Source organism: Engystomops pustulosus, chromosome 2, assembly GCF_040894005.1.
Source record: "Engystomops pustulosus chromosome 2, aEngPut4.maternal, whole genome shotgun sequence".
NCBI lineage: Eukaryota > Metazoa > Chordata > Amphibia > Anura > Leptodactylidae > Engystomops > Engystomops pustulosus.
In genome coordinates, this window is record NC_092412.1 from 219,137,990 (window position 1) to 219,154,520 (window position 16,531).

Here is a 16,531-nt window from a genome sequence, read left to right on the forward strand (position 1 = left end):
GGCAATCTTAATGAGAATAAAGCTATTTAGAGCAGTCAATCCATCTAGATCAGTGATGGCGAACCTTTTTGAGCCTGAGTGCCCAAACTTCAACCAAAAGCCACTTATTTATTGGAAAGTGCCAGCACACCAATTTAAGTAATAATGTATTTCTCCTTGTTCATTGACAACTTTCAATCCTTCAGCCTCCCAAGGACACCAACCCAGTTGAAAGGAGGAGGGCAAATTCATCTATCATTGTAGGAAGATTCTGCAGGCAGATTCTTTTGAGTTCTGTCTGGTGAACTTTATTCTGGGGTGATGGCCTGGGTGCCCACAGAAAGGCCTCCGAGTGCCGCCTCTGGCACCAGTGCCATAGGTTCGCCACCACTGATCTAGATGATTATTCTTCCTGCAATACAAATGTAGTATGTATTCATAAACTTAAAATGTACATTCGTAAATATTTAATAGATATTTGCTAGAGGCAGAGAAGTTTTATAAATTAATAAATGTATGACAAGAATGTTTCCCTGCTAACATTACTCTGGGAAAAAAAAAATGTTACAATCAGAAGCAATGATTTTACAGGCCACTGCTGATTTAATAATTCATTAGAATAACATTGGATAAAACCGGGCCCAATTGTTCTCCTTGTGTTGAGTTTTTAAAATGCAGCATCGTTTTCTGGATAAATATTTTTTAATGGTTTACTGCTGTAAGGTTTCAGTGAATCATCCCCAGAGGGCTTATTGCTTTCAGAGCATATGGTTAGAAGAAAACAAGGTCATTTGTGTTCTGTCATGTATTCTGCAAATACAGGAGGCTGCGAGAGTCTGAGATGATTATTAGTATACAGATTTACTAGAAGATTGACGAGATCACATTATACACTTCTGATAGTCACAATGGGGCGTATTTATCAGGACCTCTGCGCCAGAAATAATCGTAAATGGTAGGTTATTGCTAGCACTTGCGATTATTTGCCCCAATCTGCCACCTTCACACTAGTGGGGCGTGAAGGGGGAGCGCGGCCGGGAGTGGGCCGGCATAGGGCATTACTGTCCCTGCACCAGTGCACTCGCTGCTGAAAAATCGCCGGCTACTTATATTTCTATACCAAGCCCTGCCTGGCATACAATAAATATTGCGCAGTAGCCTGCCCGATACATCAAGAGGCAGAAGCCTCTTGATGTATCTACCTCGCTGGGAAAATGCAGCGCACAAGCGGCGGCGTATGATAAATATCTCCCAATGTGCATGATCATGTATAGATCTACATTCCTTGCAGTATCTTTGTGTAAGGATTTTTTTTTCCAGTAAACTAACTATGGGATTGTTGTTTAAAAAAAGGAAAAAAATTCTGAACCCTTAATTATTTCTTATACTGTTCTGGATCTTTGCAATTTTAATTAGTGGGGGTCAGAATGATTGAAGCAAGCCTACATCCACAAAAGATCTGTGGTTCGTTCGCCAAGATGTTTGAAGAAACTCCCTACCAAGTTCCTTCAAACTAGGAAGTATAACTAGAAGTATTGATGATGTTTTGAGGGCAAATTATGTAATTTGAGATAGCTGTCATTACAGATAGTTTTTAATATTGGAAAGGGGGGTAAACATTGTTCTAATATACCTTACTTAAAAAAAAAAAATTACCGTAGTTTAAAAAAAAAGTCCCCCCTCAGTAACAGTAAATGTTATCTCTTTCTTTGGGAAGGAAATCCATATTCCAGTCAGTATAGAGGCTGATTGCAGGCCTAGATCTTATCTCCCTGTGTTTATTTACATAGTTCTGGGTGGTGAGTTTTAACCCTTTCTGCTCTCTACCTGGCTATCGCCTTTAATGAGAACTATTTTCTAAAAGAAGTTGCTACCAATTGCTGCTCAGCACATCTTTCCTTATTCAGCCAAAAGTGAAAGTTTAAAGTTGAAAAGCATTTCTGCCAGAAAATACTGAATACACAGAGTAGTATAGCAAGGAAGTGAGCAGAAAGGGTTAAATCTCACTCTTCAGATCTGTATAAGAAAACACAGGAAGAGCAGAAAGGAACCTGTAGTCTGGCTGTAATATGGATCTTCTTTATCAACACATAGATAGAAGCTGTTTCTAAGGGGATTTGCAGTCTATTTCTTTACAAACTAAGCTAAATATGAAAGTGAAGTATGTTATACAAATGTTCACTATACTTCAAATACTAACAAAATATGAAAACTACTTAAAATAATAATTTTAATGATAGTTACTCAATGTCATTAGTCACAAAATGCAGCTTAAATAGTTTGGTTTTATGATTCACAAAATCTTGTGGCTTCTCTAACGTATGCAGAGTTATAACCAAGATGGCCACCACTGAAAACTACAATTTTATTATCCCTTAGTTCTCAGTAACTCCTCCTACCTCTAATGCTCTGCCCCAGTGATGATGTAACAGACTGTGCTGCTCTGTTACCTTAGTAATGATGTATAACTGCCATCACTGGACATTACCTCACTGAGATGAAATCTCACAACAACACTGGTCATACTGGCCGTATTGCAGCCAAACAACTACAGCCAAACATAGTGGTGATGACATGACCTGCCCAGGCAGGTTCAGAACATGTGATGTGGACATGTGACCAGCGGCCATCTTCTGTCCTGTGTCTGCTCCGTGTGGAGGAAATCAACGGACTGATTAAAGGGTCAGTAGCATATTAATTCTCCATCACAGTGTATGTGAACAGCATTTTCTGCTAAGGGGAGCAAAATTTAGAATAACAACTAATTAAATATTAGCTTATATTTTAACCCCTTCACGCTGTGAAGGGTGTATGAAGAGGGCTCACAGGCTGAGCCCTCTCCATACTGAGATGGGCTTTGCTGCATATCGCAGCAAAGACCCATCACTAACACCCACGGTCGGTGCTTGCACCGATCGCGGGTGTTATCCTTTTCTTTGCCATCGGCATCTTGCCATCTTATGTTCGATCGTCGCTCCCCCGAATTTCATCGGGGGCGGCGATCGGTTGCCATGGTAGCCTCAGGTCTACGTTTGACCCGAGGCTACATGGCTTCTTCCTATTCATTACAATGAGCCAGTGGCTTATTGTAATGTATAATGTATAATATGCAGAAGTGGTAGGAACGGTAAATGTACCCTAGATGGTCTAAGAAATAGTGAAAAGAAAAAAAAAAGTTAAAAAAAATTATAAAATATTAAAAGTTCAAATCACCCCCCTTTCCTAGAACTGATATAAAATATAATAAACAGTAAAAATCACAGACACATTAGGTATCGCCGCATCCCAAAATGCCCGATCTATCAAAATATAAAAACGGTTATGGATGATAGTGACCTCAGAGATGGCAAATGGCGCCCAAATGTCCGAAACGCGACTTTTACACCTTTTTACATGACATAAAAAATGTAATAAAAGATTATCAAAATGTCGCACAGTCCTCAAAATGATAGCAATGAAAACGTCGGCTCATTTCGCAAAAAATTACACATCACACAGCTTTGTATAGCAAAGTATGAAAAAGTTATTAGCGTCAGAAGATGGCAAAAATGTTTTTTCTTTTTTGTACACATTCGTTTAATTTTTGAAAATGTATTAACCCCTTCACGCTCCGTGACGGATATATCCGCCACGGAGCTGTGAAGGTTGTATGAAGAAGGCTCACGGGCTGAGCCTTCTTCATACAGTGATGGGCTTTGCTGCATATCGCAGCAAAGACCCATCGCTATCACCCGCGGTCGGTGCTTGCACCGATCGCGGGTGTTAACCTCTTCTTTGCCGCCGGCAAAGTCGCCGGCGGCACTTTAAATTTGGCGGCGCGTGGGCGCCGCCATCTTACCTCCGATCGCCGCTCCCCCGAACGTCATCGGGGGGCGGCGATCGGTTGCCATGGTAGCCTCGGGTCTTCATTTGACCCGAGGATACATGGCTTCTGCACATGCATTACAATGAGCCTGTGGCTCATTGTAATGTATAGTGTGCAGAAATGCCATATACTGCGATACAGTAGTATTGCAGTATATGGCAGGAGCGATCAGACCATCTAGGGTTAATGTACCCTAGAGGGTCTAAGAAACAGTGGAAAAAAAGAGAAAAAAAAAAGTTTAAAAAATGTAAAAAAATAATAAAATATTAAAAGTTCAAATCACCCCCCTTTCCCTAGAACTGATATAAAATATAATAAATAGTAAAAATCACAGACACATTAGGTATCGCCGCGTCCCAAAATGCCCGATCTATCAAAATATAAAAACGGTTACGGGCGGCGGTGACCTCCGGAACGGCAAATGGCGCCCAAATGTCCAAAATGCGACTTTTACACCTTTTTAGATGACATAAAAAATGTAATAAAAAATGATCCAAATGTCGCACAGTCCTCAAAATGGTAGCAATGAGAACGTCGGCTCATTTCGCAAAAAATGACCCCTCACACATCTCCATGCGCCAAAGTATGAAAAAGTTATTAGCGTCAGAAGATGGCAAAAAAATTTTTTTCTTTTTTGTACACATTCGTTTAATTTTTGAAAATTTATTAAAACGCAATAAAACCTGTATAAATTTGGTATCACCGCGATCGCACCGAACCAAAGAATAAAGTAGAGGTGTTATTTGGAGCGCAGAGTGAAAGTCGTAAAAACTGAGCCCACAAGAACATGACGCATGTGCGGTTTTTTTCAATTTTTCCACATTTGGAATTTTTTTGCGGCTTCCCACTACATGGCATGGAATAATAAATAACATCATGGGAAAGTAAAATTTGTTACGCACAAAATAAGCCCTCACACAGCTCTGTACACGGAAAAATGAAAAAGTTATGGATTTTTGAAGATGGAGAGCGAGAAATCAGCGAAAATACCCTGCGTCCTTAAGGGGTTAAAATGCAATAAAACCTGTATAAATTTGGTATCACCGCGATCGCACCGAACCAAAGAATAAACCTGAGGTGTTATTTGGAGCACAGAGTGAAAGTCGTAAAAACTGAGCCCACAAGAACGTGACGCACACACGTTTTTTTTCAATTTTTCCACATTTGGAATTTTTTTACGGCTTCCCACTACATGGCAGGGAATAATAAATAACATAACGGGAAAGTAAAATTTATTACGCATAAAATAAGCCCTCACACAGCTCTATATACGGAAAAAGTTATGGATTTTTGAAGATGGAGAGCGAGAAATGAGCGAAAATACCCTGCGTCCTTAAGGGGTTAATTAAGGACCCATTTGTATATGAATTATACCAATTCCTTGAATACCCCTTTAAATCTATTCACATTTCTATTTTGAAAATATTCCCACATGAAGAATTTTTTTCCACAGCTGCTTAAGACTTTTGCACAGAACTTTAACTTTATACTGTCAACTAACCTCCACCAAAAATCTTAGGCTATAGTTATGGTGTCTGTGCATATTTTGTGTCACGGCTGCTCTGTGCCCAACAGGACAGAAAAAATGTGCTCATAAAGAGGCGTGTTAGTGCTTAGACGGACATGGCGCCAATTCTGCACACCCTTACAGAGCAGTGTAGGGTGCGCCAGATTCATGTGGTAAACAAAATGGCAGCTTTGCCTGCTTGGTAAGAAAATCATTAGTTATCTGTGTCATCAAGTCTTGCATGAGGGCAGCTACATATTGATGTTCAGGCATCTCTGTATAATTCATTTTCTGTTTAGCTGTTTCCACTTATCAATCAGGTATTTTTGACACTAACTAGAATTCCATAAACAAGACAAGGAGACTTAACTTCAATTAATTACATTTTTAATACATTTTTACTTCCCACAAATGAAAAAGAAATATAGTACGTGGATGGATGTTTTGGGAGTATCGTGTCCTCTGTTATCATAAAACATTCATAAAAACATCAAAATATGAAAAATGAAAGCACATTGTAAGATAAAAGAGTGAAGAGTAGTTTAATTTTTATGTGCTACCTATATACTGTGGTGGTGGTCAAGGTGGATTGTGCTGACTACCTATATACTCTGGAGGGGGGGTGTAGTGTACTGGCTACCTATATACTATAGGGAGGCAGTGTTCTGGCTCACTATATACTGTGGTGGTGGAGAGTGGAGTGTGCTGGCTACCTACATATTGTGGTGGGGGTGTGGAGTGTGATGGCTAACTAACTACTATGGGCGGGTGGTGGAATTTGCTGGCTACCTATGTACTGTGGTGGTGGGGAGGCTGAAGGGTGTTGGATCCATAAATACTGGGCTGCAGTGTGCTGGCTACCTATATAATCAGGAGGGGCTTCAGTGTGCTGGCTACCTATATAATGTGTGTGGGGGGGTGCAGTGTGCTGGGAATACCAATATACTGTGGGGCTGCAGTGGGATGCGGTTACCTATATACTGTGTTAGGGAGCTGAAGTGTGCTGGCTTCCTATATACTGGGGGGCTGCAGTGTGATGAAGTGATACCTATATACTGTATGGGGGGACGACAGTGTTCTGGCTACCTATATACTGTGATGGCAGTGGGGGCTGGAGTGTGTTGGCTACCTATTTACTGTGGTGGTAGAGGGTTGAAGTGTGCTGGCTACCTTTATTCTGTGTATTTGGCTACTGTGTGCTGGATAACTATATATTGTGATGAGGGGTGCAGTGTGCTGACTACCTATATATTGTGGTGGGGGTGGATTGTGCTGGCTACCTGTATACTCAAGGGGGGCTTCAGTGTGCTGGCTACCTGTATACTGTGTATGGGGGCTGTAGTGTGCCAGGGCTAACTATATACAGGAGAGGGCTGAAGTGTGCTGGGGGCTACCTATATATATTGTGATGGTGGGGGGCCTGAAGTGTGCTGACTACCTGTATAGCGGGGGGGGGGGAGGGGGGGAGGCTGCAGTGTGCTGACTAACTATATACTGTCATGAGGGGGCTGGATTGTGTTGGCTCCTTATACAATGGGGGGCTGCATTTTGCTGGGTATATCTATATTGGGGGCAGTATGCTGGATACATATATACTGGGGGCAATGTGCAAGACACATATGTGTACTTGGGGTAGTGTTCTGTATACCTATATACAAGTGGGAAGTGTGTTGGATACCTATATACTGGGAACAGTTTGCTGGTTACCTATATACTGGGTGGAGTGTCTTGGATACCTATATAGTGTGGGGCAGTGTGTTGGATCACTATATACTAAGGGCATAGTGCTGTAAACATATATATTGGGGGCAGTGTACTGTATACATATATACTGGGGGCAGTGTGCTGGCTACCTATATACTGGGGGCAGTGTGTCAGATACTTATATACTGGAGGGCAGTGTGCTGGATACATATATACTGGGGGTCAGTGTGTGTCAAATACATACATACTGGAGGGCAGTGCGCTGGATACCTATATACTGGGGGGATTTTTATCATGTTTCAAGCTTCCATTCTTAATATTCATTGAGGCACATGTATCATAGTCTGGCTTTTTCTTGGCTTTCCTGCTGGTCAGATGTATCTTGTCCTTATTGATACATATGTTGTTTGATCTTTAGGGAATTTGGGAATTTTTAAAGCAAAAGTCACAAAAAGTCTCCAAAAGTTGCAATCAGCTCCAAGTTTATTTCTATGCCTAGTCAGGGGCAGCCTTAGATTTGTGCAAAAAGTTTAGATTTTTTTGCGACTTTTTGCAACTTTCACGTCTGGATCAGGTGATAACTCCGGGAACACTGCATGCAGAAAACTAGACAATGGTGAACTTTGAAAGGAGACTGTTTTACATGCAAAAAAAGTCGCAAATGATCACAACCACCATGAAAAGTCTCAAAATTTAAAGAAAAAGGCAAGCCAAAAGTTTGATACATGTGTCCCATTGTTTAGGTTCTTTATTTTTCACCCTGTGGTTAGCAGCGTAGCGCTCCCGTCCTGCAGGCGTGATGCCTTAATGGTATATAGTGTGTGATCATTGATATGTATATGAATGCATCATGTATATATAAATATAAAATAGAGAGGGGTACGGTATATATCTAATTAAGGGAGGATTGTATTTAAGAGAGGGGACACAGTATATAGCTAATACAGGGGCACACTATACATATCTAATACAGGGGTCATCGTATCTATCTATATTAATAACAGAGAGCACAGTATGAATTAAAATAAGGCGCTGTATATATTCATTTATTATGGGGGTACTGTATATATGTAAATTAGAGGGCTCTGTACATATGTAAAATCATTTGGGAATGCGCAGATATGTATTTAGGGACCAGGAATTGGTCCTGGTGCTGTGTTTGGTTCTAGTGCTATACTCATGTATTGAACTTCATACTGGTGCTGTATTTATGAGCTAAGCTTTGGTCTGGTGAAGTATATATGTAAATCACTTTTATAATAATTAATCACAGGCAAAATATTATAATTTGAAAGACACTGTACATTTTAATTAAAGAGGGGACACTGTATATGTTAGAATTCATTTGGGTGGAGCAATGTCTAAGGTAACTTAGTGGGATAGTAATATTGTCAGGATCAGTGGATCCTCTGGACCACCACGGGAGATGGAACTAGCCAACACCTGGGACCGGAGTCTAAGTGGCACCTGGTTTTCACCAGAGCCCGCCGCAAAGCGGGTTGGACTTGCTGCGGCAGGATACCACCAGGTCGTTTCACAGGTGTGACTAGCCTGCCGTGACAGCTGAGGTCGAGGTACCTTAGCAGATGACAATCTCGTGGTCAAGTCCAGGCTCAGGGTCACGGCAGGAGGCAGAGATGCAAGCAGGGGCGCACCTGCCATGAGGCGAGTTGAGATTCTCGCCTCAGGCGGCGCGCCTCCTGCTAGACAAGGGGGCGGCGTCGGGGTCCCGCCTGCCGGCATGTTCTCCGGCCGCCACGAACCCCGCCCCCCCCCCTCAGCCGGCGCATGGACCTGCCCTTCACATCAACCCGCCCGCTGGCACTTCCCTACGCGGCCCGCTCATCACATGAACACGCCCGCTGGCCGGCACACTCCCCCGCGTCCCGCCCATCACAGCCACCCGCTCACCGGCATTTCCCCTCACAGCCCGCCCATCACATCAACATGCCCGCTGGTCGGCACACTCCCCAGCGGACCGCCCATCACATCAACCCAGCGGCACTTTCCCACGCGGTCCGCTCATCATATCTACCGGCCGCCCGGCACTTCCACCCGCAAAGGTACCTGCCCCGGTCCAAAGTCCACACCGGTTCCCCACCCCCCGCTCGGATCCCCTCCCCCGGATCGCTTCCCTCCCCCCCCCGGCTCCAATTCCCCCCCCCCCCCGGCTCCGATCCCCCCCCCCCCGCTCCGTTTCCCCCCTTTCCCCTGGGACTGATTCCCACCTCCCTGGCAAAGCCCACCCCGCCCACTGGGGAACAAGGCCAACGATGGAAGAAGAAAAAAGGTAAGGTAACTTCTTTGTATGTATGTATATGTAAGTATGTATGTATATATATATTTGTATATTCTGTATGTGGTACATGTATGTGTGTGTGTGTATATTTGGTGTATATACTGTTTATAAATGTATTTGCTGTATGTGTAGTCAGTATGTATGTGTGTACATTCAGCATGCCACCATGTAAAATATAACATATGGCGGCACGCTGTATGTATTTTATGGTATATGGCGGTGCGCTGTATATATTATATACTATATAGGGGCACGCTGTATGTATTTTATGGTATATGGCGGCACGCTGTATGTATTTTATGGTATATGGCGGCGCGCTGTATATATGGTATATGTAGGGTTGGGGCAGTATGAAATCAAAAGCATGAAAAGATAACCCACATCTGAATAACGTATAAGCAAAAAGAACACAGAAAGGCAGATGCATATGGGTGAAAAAGTATCAAATTTTATTACAATATGTGTAAATATAAAAACAGTTAAAAAACCCTATACAAGAGGGTAACAACACAAAAACAGAAACTCCCCAGCATAGCGAGATTCATAATGTAGTACTAGAAACATAAGTATGGAAATAGTACATATGTATCAAAATACGGTAACCATTAATTGAGAACAGGATAAATAACAAAGAGGGACACTCAGTTGAGCAGTCGGAGCCTCATGAGAATTGAGCAATCACAATCGTGTCCAAAATTTGTGAACAATATCATCAAGAGAAAAAAAGTGTTACCGTATGGAGAATGTAGAGCTGGGGAGAGCAGGAATGCCCCACGCGTATCGCCCGGTACACGGGCTTCGTCAGGGGATGTCAGCATGTTATAAGTGTTGGGTTTAAATACCTCGCTGCTCTGACGCGGAGTCCCCCGGTCACCCCCGGGAGGTGCCGCCCCCATGTGACGTCATATCCGGTCATGCGCAAATACCTAGTGAAACATGGTTGTGCGTTTCACAGGCCCGGAAGTTAGGGTGCGCGTGTCCTAAGAGCACGGGAACGCCGCTAGTAAACTAAAGGTTCCTACCAAAAAGTAGTAAATTTCAAACATATAGCCAGAATGTACTGGAAAAGGTAAGTATGAAAGTAGTAGGCGTTTGGTGGTACATGCAAAGATAGTGAATCAGACCGATATTTAATAGTACAGCAACTAAAGATATGGTACGACGCATGGTATGGCAGTATATGTCCAATGGAAAAAAGGTCCAATCACAGGTCCCTAAAAGAATAAAAGTACAGACAATATGGCCCTAAAAGTTCCATGACCCCTCTAAAAGAGAGAGGAGTCGTGCGTTGCCCCTCTTAAGTAAAGTAAGTGGCGCCACTGATGTGGAGTTACAAATTAAAGCACAGCGTAAGACACATAAAACAAAATATCAAGAATAAGTGTGAACCAAGCTGTCACGATTTTATAAAATGTTTGTGAGAACGAGGTATGCCCTATTTACAAACTCGTTGTCAAGATGAGTGCAAAAAATAGTGCAAAAAATATGTGATAAATATGGAGACCCTGACGTATTTAAAGTATGGCATCGCATCAACATAGAATAAATGAATCGAGCCTGTGAAATCCTACTTAGAAACAGTGAGGTCGTATAGGTTATACGTCGTTTATAGATATATAATACAAGTACATAGTACTGAATAGTGTAAAACAGACACTATGTAGATCCTTAGAAATCAAATCCTACCTAGACACGATTTAACCTGAAAAAAGTGATAAGCGTGTGGTGGTACAAGCACAAATATATAGTAAGTGAATCGAATATTATACGGCGCAGTGACTATAAGTATTGGGCGGCGCATAATATGACAGTATATGTCCGATAAGAAAAAAGGTCCAAACAAAAAATCCCTGAGATAAAATAGAAGTGCAAATATTATGGCCCTAGAAAGTTACATAACCCTTCTAGAGAAAAAGAAGTCGTATGTTACCACTATTAAGTAGAGTAGATGGCGCCACTAATATGGAATAGAACATTGAGGCTCAGTGCACGACACTTAGAGCAAAAACTAACGAAAAAATAAATTAATACAGAACATAACACAAGGACATACCGTTCTATATTAAGCAAGACATGTCTGTGAAAAAAAATATATAAAAAGCAAAGTGAAACATAATATCTAAGTATACATTAAATAAGATATGATACCAACAAGAGTTGGATTTATAAAGTGACAAAGTGCCTAAAATATAAAAACTACATAACATGTGATAAATATTGGCTACAAACGGCAGCAAAAGCTCGAACATTACTGCTTTGGAGACAAGACCTGCACCCAGGTGTGGAATGATCACTTAGAGCGGGCCACAAAGGAAATAAGGACAGCATAGACAAATTGTGTCCCTGTGTATCTCATTCATACATGTCTTAAAATACACTACTAGAAATACTGTAGGGGTAACCCCCACTGAGTATTGAATATCCACACCATCCGAGATGCGGCCTGAAAGTAGGCTCCTCAAGAGTCTCCTAAAAGTTGAAAATCTATATCCTTGGATGCACTAGAGCAAGATAAAAGAATTAGTTCATACATGTATACTGCGGCGGTGTATACACAAGATACACATCAATAGTGCGATGGTTGTGCAAAAAGGACCAAACCACGAGGGAGTACAGGGGGGGGGGGGCACAAGGGGGGGGGGGGATTTACCAAGCCAGAGCAGCAAGGAAAATAATAATTGTATACATGGATAAGAGAAAATAAATAAAGAATCAATATAGCATGTAGTAAATATGTAATATAAGGGTGATCACTAAAATATATACATAGACACAAAGATATCAATCCCTCCCAATGGCTAGAAAGAACAGACCCGAGAGCAGCAAGGAACAGTCAGTGATACAAGCCCAATATAGGCTAAAAGAGCATCCACGTCAAGCCATGAGGATATACTCATAAAAGAGCACAGAGGGGAAGAGGAGTCTCGGTAGGTCACACAGCAGATATTCTTGCATGGCGTAGTCAAAGAGGGTTCATCGTCTACCGTATCTCGCACAACCATCCTTTTCCACAAGAATGAGTAGTGTCTGAAACTTAAAAAAAGAAAATGAGGAAAAAGCAAAAACACTATGACATCCAACTAAAGTGGCTTAAGAGGGCCCAGTAGGAACACAATATAGGGGGTCCAAGACTATGAAAATGAGTGTGTAATGTGAGCAGTCTCAGTGCGCGACAGCTTGGTAATCCACATTTCTACGTTGTCTTACCCTCAGATCCCACCCGGGTTTTCAAAGAGAAGACCGATCGACTGTTGTCAGCTGCCTTGCGGGTGGGTATCCTAAGCAAGAATGAAGCACTTTTCCTCACCACGGACAAACCTACGGTACCCACCTTCTACATGTTACCAAAGGTTCATAAATCCTTGGATAAACCCCCGGGACGTCCAATCGTCTCGGGAATTGGGAGCATAAATGAAAAACTATGTACCTACTTGGACTTTTTTCTCCAACCATTAGTCTCAAGATTGCCATCATTTGTTCGGGATACGACACATCTTATCCAGAGGTTGGAAAATTTTGAAACTTCTGTCCCTATCTTGTTGATCACCCTGGACGTAGAGGCGCTCTATACGATTATTGGACACCAGGTGGGTTTGGATGCTATTGCTTTCTATCTGGATAAGGAATGGTCCACAGATAGGAGACACGACTCCTTCCTTTTGGACCTTCTTTACCTGATATTACATCAGAATTATTTCCTCTTTGATCGTGCTTTTTATAAACAGGTATCAGGTACGGCCATGGGGGCCAAATGTGCACCATCATATGCCAACTTATTCATGGGGTGGTGGGAGGAGAAGGTGGTGTACCAACTGGAGGCCTTTAAAGATCAGGTAGCCGGTTGGTACCGATACATCGATGATATCTTGCTTCTCTGGACAGGTACCATTAACGATTGTTACACCTTTATCGATGTACTGAATGACAACCCATGGAAGATTAAACTCACGGCGCACATATCTGATTCTACAGTCGATTTCCTGGACGTTTCCATCAGGTATGTACATCCTAAGCTCACCACTACTCTATTTCGTAAGGAAACTGCCTCTAATAGTCTACTGCATTTCTCTAGCTTCCACCCAGCCCACCTAAAGGAAGGGATACCAACGGGCCAATTTTTTCGTGTGAAAAGGAATTGCACCAATGAACAAGACTTCAGACTCCATGCACGCGAATTAACTACACGTTTTAAAAATAGAGGCTACCCACATCGAGTCATCTCAAAGGGGTTTACCCGAGCGTGCAACAACGATAGACAGGATCTGCTACAGACGAAGCCACGTCCTTTTGATGCCAGACCGAGGTTGATTACTACATTTAACAACCAGTGGACGGATATTTATAAGATCTTAGAGAAGAATTGGGGCATCCTTAAGAGCGATAGTAGACTTACCCCTCTCATTACCGAAAAACCACAACTGACTGCCAGACGTGCTAAAAACTTAAAAGATGTTTTGACCAGGAGCCACTTCCAACGCCCATCGGCACCTTTGGGACGAGGCATCCGCCTGTGTGGGTCCTTCCCGTGCGGTGATTGCTCTGTGTGTCCTTTTATGTTACGGACCTCGGAGTTTGAGGAGCCGATGGGGCACAAAAAGTTTAAAATCAAAAGTTACATCAACTGTAAAACAAAGGGAGTTGTCTATGTCCTCGCATGCCCGTGTCATAAGCTTTATGTAGGCCAAACGGCCCAGGAATTTCGCAAAAGGTGCCAACAACACCTGTCAACAATTCGCACGGCAGCCGCCGATCAACAGAAAGGTAAAAAACTTACCTCTGTGGCTCTTCATTTTTTACAGTATCATGGCAGTTGTACAAGAGGTCTCTGGTTTGTAGGCCTGGAGAGAGTGACACTGAACATCAGAGGAGGTAACCTTACACCCCTACTCCTACGCAGTGAATCCAGATGGATCTACACGTTGGATACTATGACCCCTAGGGGCCTGAATGAGGAGCTCTTGTTCACCGGCCATTACAAAACATAAACCTTGGACTTACCATCCCATATTTGTACACCTCTATTCCACCACGGCATGTTCATGTCCTTCTCACATCCTACATCTTTTCGTTTCTTGAACACCATATTCAGTTCACCTCACGCACTGAGACTGCTCACATTACACACTCATTTTCATAGTCTTGGACCCCCTATATTGTGTTCCTACTGGGCCCTCTTAAGCCACTTTAGTTGGATGTCATAGTGTTTTTGCTTTTTTCCTCATTTTCTTTTTTTAAGTTTCAGACACTACTCATTCTTGTGGAAAAGGATGGTTGTGCGAGATACGGTAGACGATGAACCCTCTTTGACTACGCCATGCAAGAATATCTGCTGTGTGACCTACCGAGACTCCTCTTCCCCTCTGTGCTCTTTTATGAGTATATCCTCATGGCTTGACGTGGATGCTCTTTTAGCCTATATTGGGCTTGTATCACTGACTGTTCCTTGCTGCTCTCGGGTCTGTTCTTTCTAGCCATTGGGAGGGATTGATATCTTTGTGTCTATGTATATATTTTAGTGATCACCCTTATATTACATATTTACTACATGCTATATTGATTCTTTATTTATTTTCTCTTATCCATGTATACAATTATTATTTTCCTTGCTGCTCTGGCTTGGTAAATCCCCCCCCCCCCCTTGTGCCCCCCCCCCCCTGTACTCCCTCGTGGTTTGGTCCTTTTTGCACAACCATCGCACTATTGATGTGTATCTTGTGTATACACCGCCGCAGTATACATGTATGAACTAATTCTTTTATCTTGCTCTAGTGCATCCAAGGATATAGATTTTCAACTTTTAGGAGACTCTTGAGGAGCCTACTTTCAGGCCGCATCTCGGATGGTGTGGATATTCAATACTCAGTGGGGGTTACCCCTACAGTATTTCTAGTAGTGTATTTTAAGACATGTATGAATGAGATACACAGGGACACAATTTGTCTATGCTGTCCTTATTTCCTTTGTGGCCCGCTCTAAGTGATCATTCCACACCTGGGTGCAGGTCTTGTCTCCAAAGCAGTAATGTTCGAGCTTTTGCTGCCGTTTGTAGCCAATATTTATCACATGTTATGTAGTTTTTATATTTTAGGCACTTTGTCACTTTATAAATCCAACTCTTGTTGGTATCATATCTTATTTAATGTATACTTAGATATTATGTTTCACTTTGCTTTTTATATATTTTTTTTCACAGACATGTCTTGCTTAATATAGAACGGTATGTCCTTGTGTTATGTTCTGTATTAATTTATTTTTTCGTTAGTTTTTGCTCTAAGTGTCGTGCACTGAGCCTCAATGTTCTATTCCATATTAGTGGCGCCATCTACTCTACTTAATAGTGGTAACATACGACTTCTTTTTCTCTAGAAGGGTTATGTAACTTTCTAGGGCCATAATATTTGCACTTCTATTTTATCTCAGGGATTTTTTGTTTGGACCTTTTTTCTTATCGGACATATACTGTCATATTATGCGCCGCCCAATACTTATAGTCACTGCGCCGTATAATATTCGATTCACTTACTATATATTTGTGCTTGTACCACCACACGCTTATCACTTTTTTCAGGTTAAATCGTGTCTAGGTAGGATTTGATTTCTAAGGATCTACATAGTGTCTGTTTTACACTATTCAGTACTATGTACTTGTATTATATATCTATAAACGACGTATAACCTATACGACCTCACTGTTTCTAAGTAGGATTTCACAGGCTCGATTCATTTATTCTATGTTGATGCGATGCCATACTTTAAATACGTCAGGGTCTCCATATTTATCACATATTTTTTGCACTATTTTTTGCACTCATCTTGACAACGAGTTTGTAAATAGGGCATACCTCGTTCTCACAAACATTTTATATAATCGTGACAGCTTGGTTCACACTTATTCTTGATATTTTGTTTTATGTGTCTTACGCTGTGCTTTAATTTGTAACTCCACATCAGTGGCGCCACTTACTTTACTTAAGAGGGGCAACGCACGACTCCTCTCTCTTTTAGAGGGGTCATGGAACTTTTAGGGCCATATTGTCTGTACTTTTATTCTTTTAGGGACCTGTGATTGGACCTTTTTTCCATTGGACATATACTGCCATACCATGCGTCGTACCATATCTTTAGTTGCTGTACTATTAAATATCGGTCTGATTCACTATCTTTGCATGTACCACCA